General features: G+C 39.1%; 1 protein-coding gene across 2 annotated transcripts in view; it reads left to right on the forward strand.

The window, feature by feature from the left end:
- cenpp (centromere protein P) overlaps positions 1–19813 on the forward strand; it is a 90630-nt gene that overhangs the window by 24609 nt on the left and 46208 nt on the right. The gene's annotated exons all lie outside the window — the stretch shown is intronic.

Consider the following 19813-nt stretch of genomic DNA (forward strand, 5'->3'; position numbering starts at 1 on the left):
GAAGCATTATCCCTTCTAAATAAAATGAAGGACGTTGGTCATGGTATTTCCCAGCAGGAATGCACAGTGATGGGAGGGAACTGGAGCTGTTGTCCTGATGTCAAGTTAGACAGGACAGGGGTCAGCCAATGGCAGTTCTACCCTCAGCTGTTTGGGGGGTTTTTTTGCAACTGGTGGAAGATGTTCATTTAAGAAAATTGTGGTGGAATAAATATCCAGTATGTACTGTACTCAAGTACTGCTGTCTAGGATACTTGGGTCAAGGTTGTAGATGGGAAGACTAGTCTAGCCAGACTGGACAGGTTGTATATATCTGCCTCTCTGTCATGTTTTGCTTCCTCTCAGTTTCTTAGCTTTCACAGACCATCATGTAGTTTTAACAGATATTATGACATGGTAGTTTTTTTGGTTTATTTTAATGTCAAAATTTTAAATGTTTTAATTTTTTGTGAAGCTTTTGGGCCAGTTGGAAAGCATATTGGTCAGTGGTCAAGTTTAGGGGAGGCATTGGGCTCCTTCAACTGTTGAATGAATGTGGTCTGTTCCAGAGTCACCATATCGAAAGATGTGGAGACTCCTACACATTTCTTTTTTAATGTGGTAAGATCTAAAACTCAGAGGAGGCAGATGGTCTGCCTCAGTCTTTTTGAAGGAAGTTGAGTTCTGATCCTGTGGGAATAAGGTGTACTATAGAGTTCTATGTCACTCCTTCAAAGCCTGCCAAAGGATATCTCCAGGTAGAACTCTTGATGGAGGAATTGACGGCTGTGGTAAGCAGCATTTTCTCAGGCAAAGCTTCCTCCAGGTCTACCAGATCTCTTCACAGCAATGTTTTTAATTTTTGTCTTATTTTAGATCATGTCCTACTTGCTGTTTCTACAGCATCATGTTGCTTTGCTATGATCTCCCTTCTGTTGGAGGAGAACTTGTAATCATCTTCTCAGATGAACACAGCAATCATATAATGGAAAGAACACAGCTGATTAAGAATGCCATACAATTGTGTTGTTACCATCACATCTTGCATGTAGAGATGGGATTCTCATCAGCACGGACCATTTGCTGGGCATGCTGAAGAACCAAAGGTACAACTGTCACAAGGACTAATCAGATGGTTTGCAAAATACAAATAAAATGTCATTGACGCGAAACTGCCATTATAACCAAGTTAGTTGATGAGGGGTCAGCATACAAACAATGACAGAGACTTCACAAGAGACAGTATTTATCCAGATGACCAAACTGTTTCCTGCACCATGATTAATTTTACTTGTTAAAATATTTGACTATGTGTACCAGTATCATTGAATTCTGGAACAAGAAATTGTGCGAATCTCCTTTTAATGCAGCTGACCCGTGACATCACATGGTTTAAATGATTCATGTAAGTTTTGTTGCCCTTAACATCTTGATTGCCATGTGGTGTGTGATCCCCATTTCTCCCTCCTCTTTTTCAGTTTCCATTTCAGTGACACAGCATTTGACGTGGAAATATCAGTTTGGTATTGGGTTGTTGTTGTTTTTTGGTGAAATTAAAGATTTTGTCCAAAGAGCCGGACAGGACATTTCTCTATAAACAAACAGAGCAAGAGAGTAGTTACGGTGAAGTTTTTCAGGAAAACAGTCAAATAGAAAACATGTGACTATTTCAGCATGCAAGAGGAGAGGAAAATGAAAGGGGCCCAGATATAAACATCCAAGGAACATGAGCCTAGACTTTTACAGGTGTGTTAGCAATTATGAACACCTTAAAACTTTTACGACTCTGGGAAGAGGGCCAGTAACTGGAGAATGTTTTTACTGTCACTAATTTTTTTGTACAAGAGTAAAGGCTGTCCGGGTGGTTTCACTGGTATTCCACTGTGCAATAAAGCTACTCAATTTGGAACTGCTTCCACCCACAACACACTAAACACATTATTCCTGTCATGTTTACGCCCACTCTGTTTGTGAACATGAGTAGCCCCTTTCTGAAGGCTTGCCATATGAAAGACCTTGTTTTGTGGTAACTAAATAGAAATGACTATATAGTTTCAACAAATTCCGCCATGTCATTTAAACTTCAAACATTTTGCAGAGGGATCAATGAGGAAGAATGAAACATTGCAGATTTAAAAAAGAGAACTTCTATCTTGTACTATAATCAGAATTGCTCTCTGTCTCTGATTTCCTTATCATGAGAAGTGTTGCTCTTATCCCTCATGACTGAATGGTCTATACTTTTTCGTTTTCCGATTGTCGTTGTCACTAGTAGTAGCAGAACATGGAATGTGTCACCCAGTCAAGATGCACAGGTAGTCCAGCTCCTCCAGGAGGAAATGTCCATCGTGCCAATAACGTTTTAGGTCCTGCTTTTAATAGCTGATAATCAAGAGAGATGTGTCCTAGTGTGAACTCTCTCTGCTCTTATGAAAGTTCAAGTGGAAGGTGAAGGCACAGGGCTGGACCAATTGTGGCGATAGTAGAAGTAGTATCGTAAATGGTTGAGGATTATTATTCACTATGTTCTTCGTTAGAACACAGTGAAGAACTTCTTAGATAAATAACACGGTGGATGCTCCACACCACTTTCTCGCCCTTGCAAACACCTGGGTAAACCTGGGTCAGTTCTTCTGACAGTTACAGCCAATGTGGTGATGAGCTGGACTTTAAGGTGACAGGTTTAGGTAATATTTAACATCATACTGAAGCAAGCAAGACACAACCATGTGTGTCAGTTAATTTACTCCACACATACAGTAGATGCCTGTTTCACTGCAGAGTAGCTTTCAGCACCGTGGTCCACCTGGCAGGACATTAAACAGCCTTGGACTGCATGGGTCTGGCTGACAAGTGACATGATGTTTTAACCCACCACTGAGAGCTCTGTGTTTTTGTATTCTGACATAGACACCCATTAGCTTTAGGCTGTCGCCAGCAGTTGTAGACCTGACAGTGAAAAAAAAATTTTCAGCTCAGAGTTTAATTATGTGAAGGGTGTTAATGTTTTTAAAATTAAAAGGTTGACACGAAACTGCCATTTTCAGTTTGTTTTTTTAATGTGACACTAGACACAGACAAAACAAAAAAAAGAGCTTCTTTCAGGGGGGTGTAGCTCTCTCAGAACTGCTAAGATATGAGCGCATGTTCACTGAACCATCCAATGTTTTGTTGCAAATAGTCAACACAGTATAGAGAAAAATTTCAACAACAATTTTGCAAATTAACAGCAAGGATTTGTGAAGAACCAAACGTGAACCTACTAAGTATCCATTATCTTCTAGTGATATCATATTCCAAAACTGAAATCTAACTATACCCAGAAGTGCAAGGTGTTCAGTGCTCAGAGGCATGGCCACTATTAAACAAAACACACATCAAGACTGGGCCAACAAATATCTGAAGACAGATTTTTCAACAGTTATGGACTGATGAGATGGGATTGACTCTTGATGGATCAGTTGGATGGCCCCGTGGCTGGATCAGCAATGGGCACAGAGCTCCACTTTAGTTCTGACACCAGCATGGTGGAGGTGGGGTGCTGGTTTGTGCTGGTTGGCCCTTTTCAGTGCAGAACATTTAACTGCTAGAGTGCATATTTTGAATTCCATTATGTCAATACTGTGCTCTTTTATTAATTCATTCATTTTTTCATACTGTTTCCTCCACCTTTACGGGGTTGCTGGAGCCTATCCTAGTAGACTTAAGGGCACATTACACATTACTGAACACATAACCTCCCCCAGCTCTGATTGGCAGAATTGATTGAAGCAGGAAAGATATTAAACAAGGTCACTACCAAATATCTGCAAGTAGATGCAGCGTTATTCCTTTGTCTAGTCTGTGGTTTGAGAACAAAGTAATCGCTCAGTGAAGATTGGACTACAGACAGAAATAGTGTTTCAAGTTCCTCTTTCACAGTAAAACACTGGCATTTGCTGCGCTGCCACGACTATACTGTTCAACAATAACTTTGAATTTTCCCTTTTAGGCTTTATCAAGAGATCATGGTTTTTCTGTCTCAAATTTGATAACTGAGAAAAATATTTTCTCTTTTACACTAGGTGTCACTTTGACTATAGCATAATACTGACATGGAAATGTCATCAGGGCAACACTCAAACATGAAGTTTAAGTCAGATTAATTATTGAAGATTGGATATTGGAGCAAGAAGGTCTCATTTTATGATTTCAGCTGGATAAGCTTTGTCATCTCATCATCTGAGACCCACCTTTCTGTTTGGTTTTAGGACCAAAATGCCACTCCGACTCGGAATTTGAAAGTCTGGAAAATAGCGATCTGTGGGACCACTGCTTCTTCTGATCATTATGGTGCTACAAAAATTGGCCATGAATTATAAATTAGTAATATGATACTAGTATCCAGCTAAGGATTACAGACAATTGACAATGTATAACACGCTGGAAGAACTGACCAAACTTGGGGGGCCTTCCATAACTGTTGATGTGTTGCGAAATTTTGAAACTAAAACCAGTTTGAAAACCATTCATCCATCCATGTTTTTAAAATGAGACAACGATAATCGTTTCGTTTTCAGCTGCGTTTTTGGTTTTTGCGGGTCATGGGTGTTGCTGGTGCCTATCCCAGCTGGCTATCAGAAAGAGGCAGGGTACACCTTGGATGTGTTACTAGTGCATCATGAGGCCACATGAAAAATGAACAACCACTGTCACACAGTCACAACTATGAACAAAAGTTTTCAATTCACTTAAATTCTATATTTTTAAAGGTGGGAGAAAGGCCAGGTACAGGGAGAATACAAACCCCGCACAGACAGAAATGAAACTTTCTTGCTGTGAAACGACAGTCCCACCTACTGTGCCAATGTTCTGCCCATGTTTATAACCAGATTAGGACAAATTCAGTTAACCTTTTCCTCCCTTATCCCGCCTGCAGACATGATAATTCACATCCCCCTACAGTTAAGTGCTGACTACAGGAGTGTCATCATCAGTGGTATTTGTAGGTTTTATGATTGATTTGGAGATCTTCCAGGTAGGTTTCTGGTGGAAAAGCACTTTCTAGTCTTTTAGTTCATGTGTCTTCCCTTTCAGATTCAACACTATTAAATGGCCATCAATGACTTTTGGGATGCAGTGTTTTGTTTTGACAAGTGAGAAGCAAATGGCAGAGCCAACTCTGATCTTTTTACTCTTCTGTTTCTTCTCTTGACCAGAAGAAAGTAAACCCAGCTGTAGTCTCAGTGATTTCCCCCAGGGCTGCTGCCAAACCATACTCTTGCCTCAGCTGAGTATAGAACGACCATCCAGCTCTGACTGCGTGTAGATCTGTGGTTAGTGGCTGTCTTGCACCTGCCACCTTCGCCACTTACCTATCACCTTAGGATTTTTTGAAGTTGAAGAGAGAAGTGGTGTCACTGAATCCTGGGTGAGACTGTACAGAAGCCATTTGCCCATGGCTGGAAGAGTAGAAAAATCGAAGTCGGAGAGCCCTAGCCTGCGCCAGTAGTTCTTTGGAGGGTATAGCTGAAAGACAAGGAGTAAAAAGATAGACAGAGTGGGAGGTAAAGGGAACTCATCCTGTCATTCTAGTACTGCACCAGCCTATTACTACTCAAGATTTGGATAAAAGAAACACAAGGATAGATAAACAACCAATGATTTGAATCATGTAGTCAAAGGAAGAATTGAATTTGGTCTTTTCAGTATTCTCAGTATTTTCAGTATTCTTTTTGATTTCAATTATAAACTTTCAAGTAAATTTGTTTTATCATTTGAGTTGTGTAGCCATATGCAATTATTAACAGGTCTTTACCAGTGTAAACCTAATAAATCTTTTCTGTAAGTTGAAATTACACCCCTGTCAAAGAGGCTTCTCTCTTCCTATCTGCTGCAGAAATGAATGCTTTTCCTCATGTGCTTTGGTTTAAGTACTGGCATTTAGCCTTGGAATTCAGTCCCAGCAGACTTGAGGATGTCTTAATGATTAAAACAGTTACTGTCGGCTGGAAGGGATACCGCTGCTTTGGTTTTAGAAAGAAAGGTTAGTTTTTAAGTTCTACATTTTTTTTCCAGAACTCATCCAGACAAAGGCTCTATTGTATCTTTGCAAGCTGAAAAGGCATCCTCCACATTATTACCTTTTTTTTGTTTGTTTTCTGCGCTTTTTGGACTTTCTGTTGGGGAGTGTTTTGGAAAAGTTAAATCAAATACAGTTTGTTTAATTTTTTTGGATCCCAGCTCATTAAAAACTAGTGATATTTTATTTCTTGTGGAGCACTAACTCACATTGAGATGGTCCAATACTAGGATTTTCCTAGAATTGTAAACAGAACTCTATGATTACTAGGTATGTAAGTAGCCATCCAAATGCTTGAGTATGAGGATATATTTTTTGCAAAACTAAATAGAAAGAACAGAAAGAGAAAAAAACATACTTTATTGTCCCTCTTGGGGAAATTATCTTTACACTCTTACTGATTGAACATGCATTTACTGTACATGTTTGTACAGCCCCCTGAAACAAAGACACATGCAAGCACCGGGGGCCTGTAAGCATGCAATTAGCACACAGTGGGAGGTAGAGTGATAGGCAGCGACTTCCTGTAGATGTCACTACAGGAAGAAGGCAAGATTTCAAGGGCAGTGTGATATTTTGGGCCATGTTCAACTGCAGGGGTGTCAAAATTAAATACACTGTGACCACAATTTTAAAAATATAGCCTTACAACAAAAAACTTTTAGAATTAAATAATTGAAATAGTATTTCTATCTGCCTTACACCAGAGCATTTTCAAGTGAAAATATTTTTCTACTGGAAAACAGCCAAATATAATTTCTGTACAAGAAAAATTAAATGCCCTGTGATAGAACGAGAAAAAAACGCATAAAATGAAACTGGGTAAAAAGGGAAAATTGCGTGATTTGGACTCAACTCAGACGCTCTTTTGGTTTCCTGTTTTTTCCCTATCACGCTCCCCTAGCAGCAAACCATGTCTTTCCTTCTCTCTCAGAAAATACCTTTGCAGCCTGGTTTAAATTTGGTATCCAGAATTTTAAAGATTTGTCTTAGCCACTTATCAGCAACTTAGTCAAATTTGCTCTTCCTTGGCAACATCAAAGTCCGTAGCTTTGTTCAAAATAACTCTCCTACTTTTCCTTGTACCTGAAACTATTAAGCTCAATAAGGACTTTCTGGGAAGGAGAGATAAGGGGAAGCTATATCTGAAAGGCTGTGGTCACAAATCTTAACACGGGTGTATAAGTCTTCCATATGTACAAGGCATTCTCTTATACAGTGTAAGCTTGTTCATTCTGTCTATTACACCAAGGTTTGCCTCTCTATAATTTACAGCTCTGTTTCTCCAGCTTGTGACAGGTGCAATCAGTCACCTGCTGATCTTATGCATGTGTTCTTGTTGTGACTGGTAGGGAGATTGACCTGAACTCAAAATCTTATTTGTCCTCTTTTCAGATTCTTTAGCCTTTAGGACTACTCTGGTCAGGAGGGTCATCTTTCTTAAGTGGAAATCACTACAGCCACCTTTCCATACACACTGACTGGGATACTCTTTACTGTCTCAAACTTGAGAAAATAACGATGTCACTACGGCACGTCCTCTGATAAGTTTTTACAAATATGGAGGCCGTTGTTGTAATTAGCAGATAACACTAATTTTCCTTGTGCCCCAGACTAGTTTTGTTATATCTTTTTATGTACTTGTTTATTTTTTGTTTATTTATTTCTGTTCTCGTATGTTGTACAGGGGCATCGCATAGAGTGTACCTTATTTTGATGTTATTTATTTTTTTATATTTGGATAAGTTGTCACTTGAGTGGCTGGAGGCTGTTTGTGGGGGGATTGTTTTTGTGTTTTTTCCTTCTCTTTTTTTATGGGATTGTACAATGTATTTTATTTTCTATGTTTTTGGCCACTTGTATGTTCGTGCAATTTCTTGACCAAAACCTGATAAGCAAAGTTTACAAAAAATAGGGAAAACTAGGTGTCCCCTCGGGTCCAAGTTCATCAGTGTTTGGGGTTAGATATTGAGCTGAGGAAGTGCTCAGGACTAAGTGGAGGTGTTCATCAGTGAGCTGGGTACTGTGTAATGTTTGGCTGCTCTTGATCAAACAGATAGAGCATTTGAACAGCTTGGGTGTGTGTCTGGGGCATTCTGTTGGGGATGAAATGTGTAAACTCTGTAGCGCCCACAGACTCATATTTTGTCTACAGTGTGCAACTACATTGGAGCTCAATCAGCTCCATTTGGAAGTTCTAATGGTGTGCTTTACATGTCAGCTGTAAATAGAATACTGAGCAGTTCAAACCTGCTTTTTTTGGGCTTCAATATCAGCAAATTGCAATGTGAGGTCAGCACCAACTATGTTGTTTTTCAGCAAACTGTGTACTTTGGAAAACGGCAGTCGAGACCTGCATCTTCTTAGTGTGGCAGCATGGAAAAATGGTCCAAGGTTTCTTGCAGCAGCTGTGTCTCCCAGAGGAGCATCTTGGTTTTAAAAGCCCTGACTGTAGCGCGTCGGTCTGTGATGACATGGCCCCTGAAGCTTCAGGATGAGCACATTAAGAGGCTCGTGATGTCACACGGAAATGCCACTTCATTCAAAAACTTTTTATTCCAAAGCAGCTCCATTTGATGGGCTGTTGATGAATAAGTGATGAGGGTCTCGTGCTTGTGGGCCCATGATAAATTGATTGATGTGCCAATGCGTGCTGCATATGCATTGACACGTCAGTCAGTTCATTGAGTTTGGCATATGCGTTTTACTGTGCAGCCTGTGTAGATGTTACTTGGACACATACCACCTACATAATTGTTGCAAATTAAGTTAATCCCTTAATGCTAATTGAACTCACTAATTGAAATTTAGAAGGGTAATACATCCTGCCACGCTGCAAAAATTGGTTCAAGAATACAATGTCGTTTAGTGTTTGCTTTAGCCTCCAACATCCCCAGATCATCCCAATCAAACATTGGTAGGATATGCTTGACAAGTATATGTTAGCCAGGGAGTCCTTGCTTCACAACTTGCAAGGCTTAATTATCTGCTAACATCTTGGTACAAAATAACATTGACACAACATCAGACAGGTGATTAGAATGTTAGGGATTTTCAGTCTAATGCTTTGCTTACTCGATTGCTGCATGTCACAGTACAGGTATTCCCCGGTTTATGTGGTTAATTGGTTCCAATTGGTTCATTGCTTTGACATAAGTCAAATCAACTAATCTCCAGGCTAAACTAAAAATAACTACTGTCAGTTCAGTACTGTACTTTATTTATGAATAGATTTTCAATAATATATGGTCATTACAAATCTATTTTAAGCTTACAAAAGATTACACTTTATTTTTTAATATAGTACAGAAAAAACGTTGACACCTCATACGTCTCTTCGACCACTTCTTCCACATTGTTGGTCACGGGGGTTGCTATGGGTTTATGAGAAGATATATGTTGTTATTCTTATTTATTGTACAGTAATACAATAGTATGTACTTTTAGAATTCATGAGTGAAATCCGATATATGATCAAGAGTGACATAACTCGAAATGATGTAAGCCGAGGTATACCTGTCTATTGAATTACAAACCCTGTATAGTGATACTTTTATTGCAGGATTTGGGCAAAAAACAAAAATTTTAAGAGCAGATAATTGTCACCATATGCAGTTTTGATTCAGTCTAAAAATGTGTTTATCAAAAATATATTGAAGATTACAGCACAAGTTACTGTTTGTGGTTCAAGTGGATAGGGTCACATGAAGAGCAGTAGCATGGGGAGCCGTACAAATCTGGTCTGAAGCATTAGCCTTCTGAAAGACATCTGTTAATTGTGAATTTTGATGTTGAAACTAGCATAGGATCCGAAATTGATGCCAGACTTGGACGTAGACATGTTTTCAATGATTTCCTAATAGGTTCCTCATGACAGTAATTCCATGCCAGTGTTGTTGATGAGAAACCATACGCTGAGTTGAATTTTTACCTTTTGCTGTTATGTTACATGTTTAGCTCATGATATTCATTTGAAAATATAGGAATTCTGAACTGTATTATTTTTTTCTGTTTTGGTTAAATGAAGGAGCCTTTCGTGCTTTTGTAAGTCTGTAAGATGTATGAGGTTTACTGTTGCTCACAAAACACCACAAAGATACCAAGGATAAGTAGGATAAGTGGCTAGGTCCCTGCTTTTGGAATTGCTATTAAATGCAAGCACAAAAAGAGCTTCCAGGCTCATGGACCAAGAGATTCTTGAATGTATTTGATGTTTTAAAATGTGGATACCAAGGATAAGTAGGATAAGTGGCTAGGTCCTTGCTTTTTGAATTGCTATTAAATGCAAGCACAGAAAGAGCTTCCAGGCTCATGGACCAAGAGATTCTTGAATTTATTTGATGTTTTAAAATGTGGAAGTCATCTTTGAAAGTATAAATCATGGGTTGTTGGTTAAATGCGATTCTATAAAAGTGTTCCAAGCGAATTTCTTGCCATTTGTTTTGTTCAAATGGTGCAATGGCCAAATTGTCTCTCTCATTTTTCTTGTAAATTTAGAATCATTGTTCTTGTCGTTCTTCTGTCTTAGGCTATGTTCTGCAAGCAGTTATCAGTTATTAACCTCCACCTCTGCACTAAAGGTAGAAAAGTAACGAATGTACAACTTAGACAGACATGCCATATCACTAAAATAAACTAATGTTTGGCTTATCCTGTTAGACGTCATCACAGCTTGTCATTTTCCATTTTAAGATGATAGATAGGTAGATAGATAGATACTTTATTCATCCCGGAGGAAATTGTATATATCCACTGCTCAGGCATTACATAATACTGGATAAACACCAGGAGAAAAAGAAACACTGACATCACAGGACATACCACAAGACATACACTACACAAACAGACACATGCAGCACTAACAGGACTTATATACTAAATAAATGAAAACGCTCATATTTGTTTGGCAAAGGTTTTTTTTTTTAAACACCAGATGCCCTTCTTGTAAAAAACAAAACAAAAACAAAACCTTTGCCAAACAAAGATTTTTTTTTACACCACGTGCCCTTCCTGCAAGAGTACTACAGATGCAGTATTTGCTTTGAGGATGTTGATAGAGAAGTACAGAGAAGGCCAAACGGAGCTGCATTGTGTTTTTGTAGATCTGGAGAAAGCTGATGACAGGGTGTCCAGAGAGGAACTGTGGTATTATATGAGGAAGTGGAAGAGTGAGGTTACAGGGAGAAGAGATCAAGAAGGTGGAGGATTTTAAGTATTTAGGGTCAACAGTCCAGAGCAATGGAGAGTGTGGAAAAGAGGTGAAGAAGTGTGTCCAGGCAGGATGGAACGGGTGGAGGAAAGTGTCAGGTGTGATGTGTGATAGAAGAGTTTCAGCTAAAATGAAAGGAAAGGTGTACAAAACTGTGGTGAGACCAGCGATGTTGTTTGGTCTAGAGACAGTGTCACTGAGGAAAAGACAGGAGACAGAGCTGGAGGTAGCAGAGATGAAGATGCTGAGGTTCTCTCTGGGAGTGACCAGGATGGATAGGATCAGGAATGAGTACATCAGAGGGACAGCACATGTTAGAGGTTCTGGAGATAAAGTCAGAGAGGCCAGACTGAGATGGTTTGGACATGTCCAGAGGAGAGATAGTGAATATATTGGTAGAAGGATGCTGAGTTTTGAACTGCCAGGCAGGAGGCCTAGAGGGAGACCAAAGAGGAGGTTTATGGATGTAGTGAAAGAGGACATGAAGGTAGTTGGTGTGAGAGAAGAGGATGCAGAAGACAGGGTTAGATGGAGGCATTTAATTTGCTGTGGTGACCCCTGACCTGAAGGGAAGATCCGAAAGGAAAAGAAGAAGATGCCCCTCCTGCCACTACCCTCTGCATTTGTTCGGGCTTGGGATCAGCCTCCAGTTGACACCTGCTTGTGCCCTTTATTTCCCATTCTTGCTTGATGTACAGTTTAAGTTGTTCAACAGTCCAGGCTCTTGTAACACGTGCAGAATGTGGCTTAGCTTTGTCTTGCTAAAGTAAGCAGGTTCGTCCATAATAAAGACACTGTTTGGATGACAACATTTGTTTCTCCAAAATCTGCATGTACCTTTCAGCATTAATGGTGCCTTCAGAGGTGTATAAGTTGCCATGCTTTGGGCACTAATACACCCCCATACCATCACAGATGCTAGCTCTTGAACTTTTCATCTATAACAGTCCGGATGGTACTTCTCTTTGGTCCGGAGGACAAGAACACCACACTTTCCAAAAACAATTTGGAATATGGACTCGTCAGACCACAGAACACTTTCCCACTTACATCAGTTCATCTTAGATGAGCTTTGGCCCAGCGAAGCCGGCGGCGTTTCTGTGTGTTGTTGATAAATGGCTTTCACTTTGCAGAGTTGAGTTTTAACTTGCACTTACAGATGTAGTGGCAAAGTTACTGGTTTTCTCAAGTGTTCATGAACCTGTGTGGTGATATCCTTTACACGGTGATGACGGGTTTTGATACCTCAGGCGGTACCGCCTGAGGTATTTACCTGCAGTAATTTCTGCAGATTATCTGAACCTTTTGTTGATATTACAGACCGTAGATGATGAAATCCCTACATCCCTTGAAATAGGTCCCCAGCCCAAGACCCAGTGTACTGAGCTACTGCTGCCGCCTTGTCTAATCCTTCTCACTCACTATGATGAAAAATGGGTTGACGAATGGATATAACATCAGCTGAGACTGGATCTCATTCTTTACCGCATGTTGGTGGATGGATACAACATCAGTGAGACCGGATCTCGTTGTCATTCCTGGAGTAAAGATGTAGCTCACGGCTTGACTTTTGTGTTTCTTTTCATTCTTTATCATTGTTTACGTAACTTATATGTAATTAATTATACACCGACATAATTAATTACATGGACGCCAGCCCATCACTCATCGTTAACTGATTCTCATTTATTTTATTTATTTATTTTTTACATCAGAAGCTTGCATGAGACAAAGATTTTCACAGCCTCTATGTTGAACAAAACAAGTGTTTTTGTTTCTTCTGATGAGGTTTTTTTTTTTTTTTACTGGCTTGACATTGTGCTTTGTTGGCAGTGTCAGTGTCTTGATGATGGTCTCTGTCTGTTGGTATTGGACAAAAGATCGCCCCTGATTAGACTGTCAACTGAGACATGACCATTTGGACTAAACCATTATGAGACACATGGAGTGTATTACTGGTTGACTGGGTTCCAGTGTGCAGTGGTTTTGCGTGGTTCTATATTCTTTAATCACTGCTGGATTTGTTATGCTGGTATTCTTGGCATTTTCCTTCTTCCATGCATGAGTCACTATAATAGTTGGTCCAAAACGGTTCATTTGAATCTTTTGAAATATAATATACGTCACAATCACATGATTTGTTAGTCTAGTGACTTCATCTGAAGTCTTGACACAGTGATTAATTTATTTTGAAGTTACACTCCCCAGCTTAGTGTTTAGTCTTACAATTGTTCTTCAATATAAAAGCTACTTACATCTACAATGTGAGTCCTGGTTTAGGAGAATTGGGTCTTGCTGAGAGCTACCAAAAAGAGGGTGCTTGAGTTACTGCTGAAAAAATAGCAGCATTATTCTTTATGATTCTCAGATTCTTTACTCACTCAAAGAGTGACGTACCATAATGGAAAAAGATCTGGCATCTGGACATACAGAGAGGATGACAACAGTAGAATGTGCATCCTGGCCAAAAACTGTCAACATCTGTAGAGCAAATGACGTGTTAGATATTAATATTGCTGGGTAACTGAAATGTGTGATGATTCAGCCTGTAGGTAAGAGTGAATCAGAAAAGTGATGAATGAATTAATCAAATTGTTGATATGAAAACAATATGGTTTAACACTATGCCCACTCAGAAACATAAAAATGAGTGTTTGGTGTTGCAATAAGTTTTCATATTACAGCATATTCTAAATTTGTGGTATATTGTGATACATATTTCAATATATTATGAAAATTCCTGTTTTAACATGACATGCACAGAAAATGGAGGAAGCACCTCATGCTTTATGATTTACTTGTCAAGAATACGTTTTAAAAAGGAAAAAAAAAACATTGATAACTTGCAGTTTAATGAGACACAAGTAAGTAAATACAAAAAAATATCAATAGTGTCAATGATCCTGTAGAGCCAAAAATCCTTAATAATATATCATGCAACTTTGTTGATCAATTTTGTGCTTGTGGCAGTTTTGATTTGTGATTTTTGCCACATTCTGTCATCAGCCAAACCACGTTTGCACTTGTTACTGTCATTTTTACTGTCCGTTGACTGAAAACATTTTTCATATCAAATGTGAACCCATGAAATTCATGTCTGTCTTTAAAATTTTGGGTGCAGCCAAGTTTTCATCAGCTTAATGAACCCCATTACTAACTGAGAGTTGTGGATGTCAAGATGGGACTAAAGGTCTGTCATCTATGCAAGTGTATTGACATATTGTAGTGGGGCATCTGGAGGGTGTTATTTACTGAGTGGGCTCCAGTGTGGACTGGTAGTTTGGGGCTGTTCTCTGAAACTGATACTGCTGAATATGTTATTCACACATTCCCTGGTTTGTTCCCTCCAGATTTACAGTGGAATAAGAGCAAATTAAGTGGGTCAGAAAGAAAAATTTAGCACAATTAAAATTGTCTTCATGTTAATATGTAAATATGAAGAATATGCAATAAAGAATATGAAATGAGCTACTGGTAACTTGCACTCTCCTTTTAAAAAAAATGAACATTTACAACTGCATGAAACTACTTTTTGGTAAAATATAATGAAAAGGTCGTACCGTTATGTTAAATCAAACAGTCAATCAACTGTTATTTATAAAACACTTACAGTATTTTCAGCACTATAAGACGCACCTAAGACCGACAGTGCGCCTTATAGTCCAGTGCGCCTTATATTTGACAAAAGTTTTTAAGTAGGCCATTCATTTTATATTCAGGTTTAATTAGTACTTTGACAATTAGTTCTGCTTACAACGGAGTGTATACGTTAATTTGTTGTTTTTCAAAATCAGTGTGTTCACAGATGGCAATTTTCCACAGATGTGCTCTCGTGCTCAAGGTTGTTTTCCAATTTAATGGTTTAATTCCCCACAATAAACCTCCACGACTCGCAAAACTTCCTCCTTGAAGGTGCCACCTCCACCGGCTTCTTTTTTGTCACTTCTTTTTCGTTTTTTTAGGTCCCTCCACTCCATTCAGACACCACCACATACTACTCAAAAATTTAAAAAAGTTAGTCTTTTAGCAGTAGCCCGTCATTAATGAGTGGTATTCCTTCTGTCTCTGATTGGTTGATGATTGTTGTGAACCAAATGTGCCAGGGTCAGAGCCAATCAGAGGCAGCGACAGAAAGAGAGGGTGATGGAGCCAATCAGAGGGAAGTAACAAATTTCCTTACTGATTCCCAGCTCATTACATTCTGAAGCACTAACAGCAAACCTCCTGGAAGGCACCACATTGTGTTTTATTGATAGGAACAATAACGAAGAGTTGATTGAAGGCCTTTATTGTCTAGTTGACTCAAGTCAGTTATTTTCTGCAGTATGTACAGTAACTAACAAAGTGTTTTCAGTGCATTCTCGTTTTAATCGTTACCTGACCTGGAAGGTTTTATGCCAACTGTTGTTTAAGGTCAGCATTGCAGTTACTCATCTGTATATTTTACTGTCTGTTGTTGGAGTTAGTATGTTTCCATGTGTTTGTAAAGGCTGGGGGATTCTGGGAAGTTTTTACTCTAATATAATTATGTCTGTTTAACAAGACAGTGATGTTTCCTTCTGTGCTAATTGTGATCAGGGGAGGACGATTGTTCTCAGCTGTAGACGCCATCTGGATGAAGTCTCCTTTTATTTGATTGCTGTTCCGAAAAGTCTTGCCTTAGAATTGCTACTGGAAACATAAATTGTCTGTAGATCTGTCTACCTCTGCTTCACTCTCAGTGTGGTCTGTTGTAGGTTTTTAAAAAAATTAATCTTCTTGAAGACCTGACAATCACAATCGCCAGCCCATCACTCGTTGGTTTCTATATAAATTTAGTACAAGAAGCCAGATCATTCTTTATTCAGCTCTAAAGACCCAAAGATTACATTTAAAGTAAATCAGTCTGTAAAAGTTCTTTTCAATTTTGTGTTTCTGATTTTACGTACAAGTGTGTTGCTGCTATTTGCTGATTGATCTTAAGAAAATATGCTGGCCATTAATGTGATAATCAGTCGCATTGGCTGGTTCCAGCTTTTAAATGAATGATTTGATGTTTTTCTTTGTAACACTTTTAATAATAAATGTCTTTGGGTTTTCGATTGTACTAAATAAGCGATCTGAAGACATCACATTGGGCTCTATTAACATTTTTTTGCGATTTATGTTTTATTGATTGAAAATGAGTAATCATAAAACTATTGTCAGATTAATAAATAGTGAAATGACTATTTTGTGGCAGGCCTCAGAATATATATTTATACACAGACACACACACACACACACACACACACACACACACACACACACACACACACACACACACACACACACACACACCATTAATATAACTGAGAAGTGCACCTCTCATGGGAATGTGGACAGAGTGATTGACTGCAAATTTTTATTCCACCAATTCAACAATAACTGATAGTTTATTGATTGTCAACTGAAATCAAAGGTGGATTCTAACTTGTTCTGATCCCCAGAGGACTACAGTCTTGATACATGGGGCATACACTCTCTCCAGGGTGCTAACTTATAGTATTCTATACCACTGTAAGTAAATGAGGTAGCAGAAAGACATACTTATTCTTTATTTCACTTTTCTTCTTACAATACCCACCATTCATCCAACTACGTCACAGCGCCCTCAGCTGGGTCGACACAAACATTGTGTCTTGTTACAACCATCGTAACAAGATACAATATTTCCTCTTTTCTTGAAAGCATCACTTGGTATGTATGAATGTAACGAGGCTTGAAACTAAAATTTCTTGGACTTTACCACTCAAGCTTACAACATTGCAACTGCATTTGCACATACAGAACAAATTATTTTTATTTTAGTTTCTTCATGTGTCATCAACATTCCCGAGTTTATTTTCCTCCTATAAACTCTGCTAACGACTGGGGTGGTTGTCAGTCCACCTAGGAACTGGTTAAGGTTCCAAAGGATTCTGTGCATTCTCTATATGCCAGTGCCTCAGTGGTAGACCGGGCATCCTATTATCAGAGATTGGCGGTTCGATTCCCGCTCCCACCCAGCAATCCTCAGAGGTTGAGCTGACAGTGGTTTGATGAAACAAAGTGGAGCATGGTGGTGGCAACATCATGCTGTGAGGATCTTGTTTAGCAGCATGAACTGGGATGCAAGTCAGGATTGGGGAAAAGATTAATGCAGTAATGTACGGTGACATCCTGAATGAAAATCTGCTGCAGATCGTATTTGACCTCAGGCTGGGGCAATAATTTGTCTTCCAGCAGGACAACAACCCTAAGCAAACAGTCAAGATACCAAAGCAATGGCTTCAGCACAACTCTAAATGTCCTTGAGTGGCCCAGCCAGAGCCCAGACATGAAACCCATCAAACGTCGCTGGAGCAATCTGAACATGGCTGTGCACCAAACCTCCCATCCAGCCTGATGGAGCTTGAGAAGTGCAGCAAAGAGGAGTGCAAATCTTGTGGCGTCAGGTTTAAAAAGACATGAGGCTGTAATTACTGCCAAAGGTGAATCAACAAAGTACTCAACTATACATTGATGTGTTTTTAATAGTTTTGCAAAAAGAGTTTTTTTTCACATTGTTATTATGGGGGTAATTTGTGTAGTATTTTGAGGGAATAATACAAAAAAATTTTTTTTGAATGTAATTAATTCTGTTAAGGAAGCTCCCACATGAAGCCTCAATTATAAAAGTTGATGAGGAAATCCCTTGAGAATTAGTCATCTGACACATTCAAGATTTAAATTGACAAGAATTGATACATATTGACCTTCACTTTCTAATTGTTACACTGAATTATGTTGAGCAACCTTTGTGAGCTGTTTTCTTTCAGCTCTACGAATGGGAATAATGTTAACCCATCCTTTTTGCTCACACTTTGTTCAACAGCTTTTCCAGTCATCTGCAAAGCATCTCATTTTTCTCAAAAACCAGAAAGAGTCATCAGAACAGAAAATATAGTACAGTCTAGGAAACTGGTAGAGAGTAGTGATGAATAGAGGGTTAAGTCAAAGACGGGAAAGGAAATGACAAGAGTTAATTAGAAGATGAGTCCAGAGCCAGATGAGAGCAGTCGGGGGAGTCGATGCAGAGGCTGAACACAGTTGAAGAACTATTCTGTCTTTGTGTATTTGTGTGTGTGGCTGTGAAACGTGGCAGAATGAGACCTGGCCAACCGGCAGATCTGTTCCATATGTTTCCTGGAGTAGGAGAGCTCACCCCACCAGTCTACTGACAGTAGAGCTAGTCTTCATGTGAAAACCATAGAACGAGTTTCTGTACTGTGCTGCACTGGGTGCAGTGTTCTGTGGGTTTTACATGTTAGTTTCGAGTATAGATGGATCTAGTAGAAGCAGCTTGCAGGTGTTGGATTTCTGGGGGTGTGCGAGAAACTGTCTGATGTTTGACGGTGGCCTCCCAGACACGCAGGGAAGGCAAAGAAAACAAACGTACTGTCATTTTCTCGTGCTGCACTTCATCACGTTCCTCAGTCTCGTCAGTTTGTGTCGTAGTTTGACCTGTTTTTGTTAGCTGGACGAATATGAAGGAATGGAATATAACGTTTAAAGGTTCCCGAATTATGTTTAGAATCCTCTTCGAAAATGATCCAAAGAATGGGAACGGCAATTTAGTTTAAAATGAGAATTCAATCAATAATCTTGTCTCTTTTTAACAAACATCCCATTATGTTGACTTAGAAGGTTTTTTCCTCATTTCGTCATATGATTTGAAGAAGAAAAAAATGTACTTTATTAATCTCGTTTTGGAGCAATTATTTTTTCCACTCATGTACTGATTATAAACACGCCTATATATTTTGTGTGCAGGCACCTAAAACAGACAAAACCATACATAAGGGGGGCTGTAAGCATGCAATTTTAAAATTCAGTGGGAGGTAGAGTGGCGGGCAGCTCCAACCAAGTGCGCCCCCAAATGAGCAGCTTGAAAAGGGGGATGGCGCCTTGCTCAAAGGCACCTCGGCAGTACTCAGGAGGTGAGCTGACATCCTCCCACTGTCAACCATGTCAAATAATTAATGCTCTCAGCTTTCTTATGGCTCTCACCTGGAACTTTGTTAATAGACATTGTAATTGTCTTTACTGTAAAGTCATATCAAGCAACTTTTGTGGTTCACACGTGCTAAAGTGGACTACGTCTGAATTGCATAATCAAATTTCATTAATTAATTCATTCATTCATCTTCTACCACTTTTTCCGCTTATTGCAAGTCACAGGGATTGCTGAAGCCTATTCCAGCTGACTTGCAGTTGTTAGGCAGGGGACACTCCAAACACGACTCCAGTGCAGTGAAAAATCCTTCCATTTGAAATTTGTAAGAAAAAATTAGCAGTGTTTTTCAGAGTTGATATATTATCATTAAACAAACTATAACATTTTTCACCATAAACGTATATGGCAAATTATGAAAATCAAATGTGGCCGAAACATTTTTGACCCTTATGTCATGTTAATGTTTGCTACTACAACCTAGAAAAATGTCAGCTGTCCTTTGCAGCCACATGTCTCAACCAAAAAATGTCAGATTTATTGTATTCTGGTGGGAAGTGTGACTCTTAAC

This window comes from Antennarius striatus, chromosome 5, assembly GCF_040054535.1.
Source record: "Antennarius striatus isolate MH-2024 chromosome 5, ASM4005453v1, whole genome shotgun sequence".
Taxonomy (NCBI): Eukaryota; Metazoa; Chordata; class Actinopteri; order Lophiiformes; family Antennariidae; genus Antennarius; species Antennarius striatus.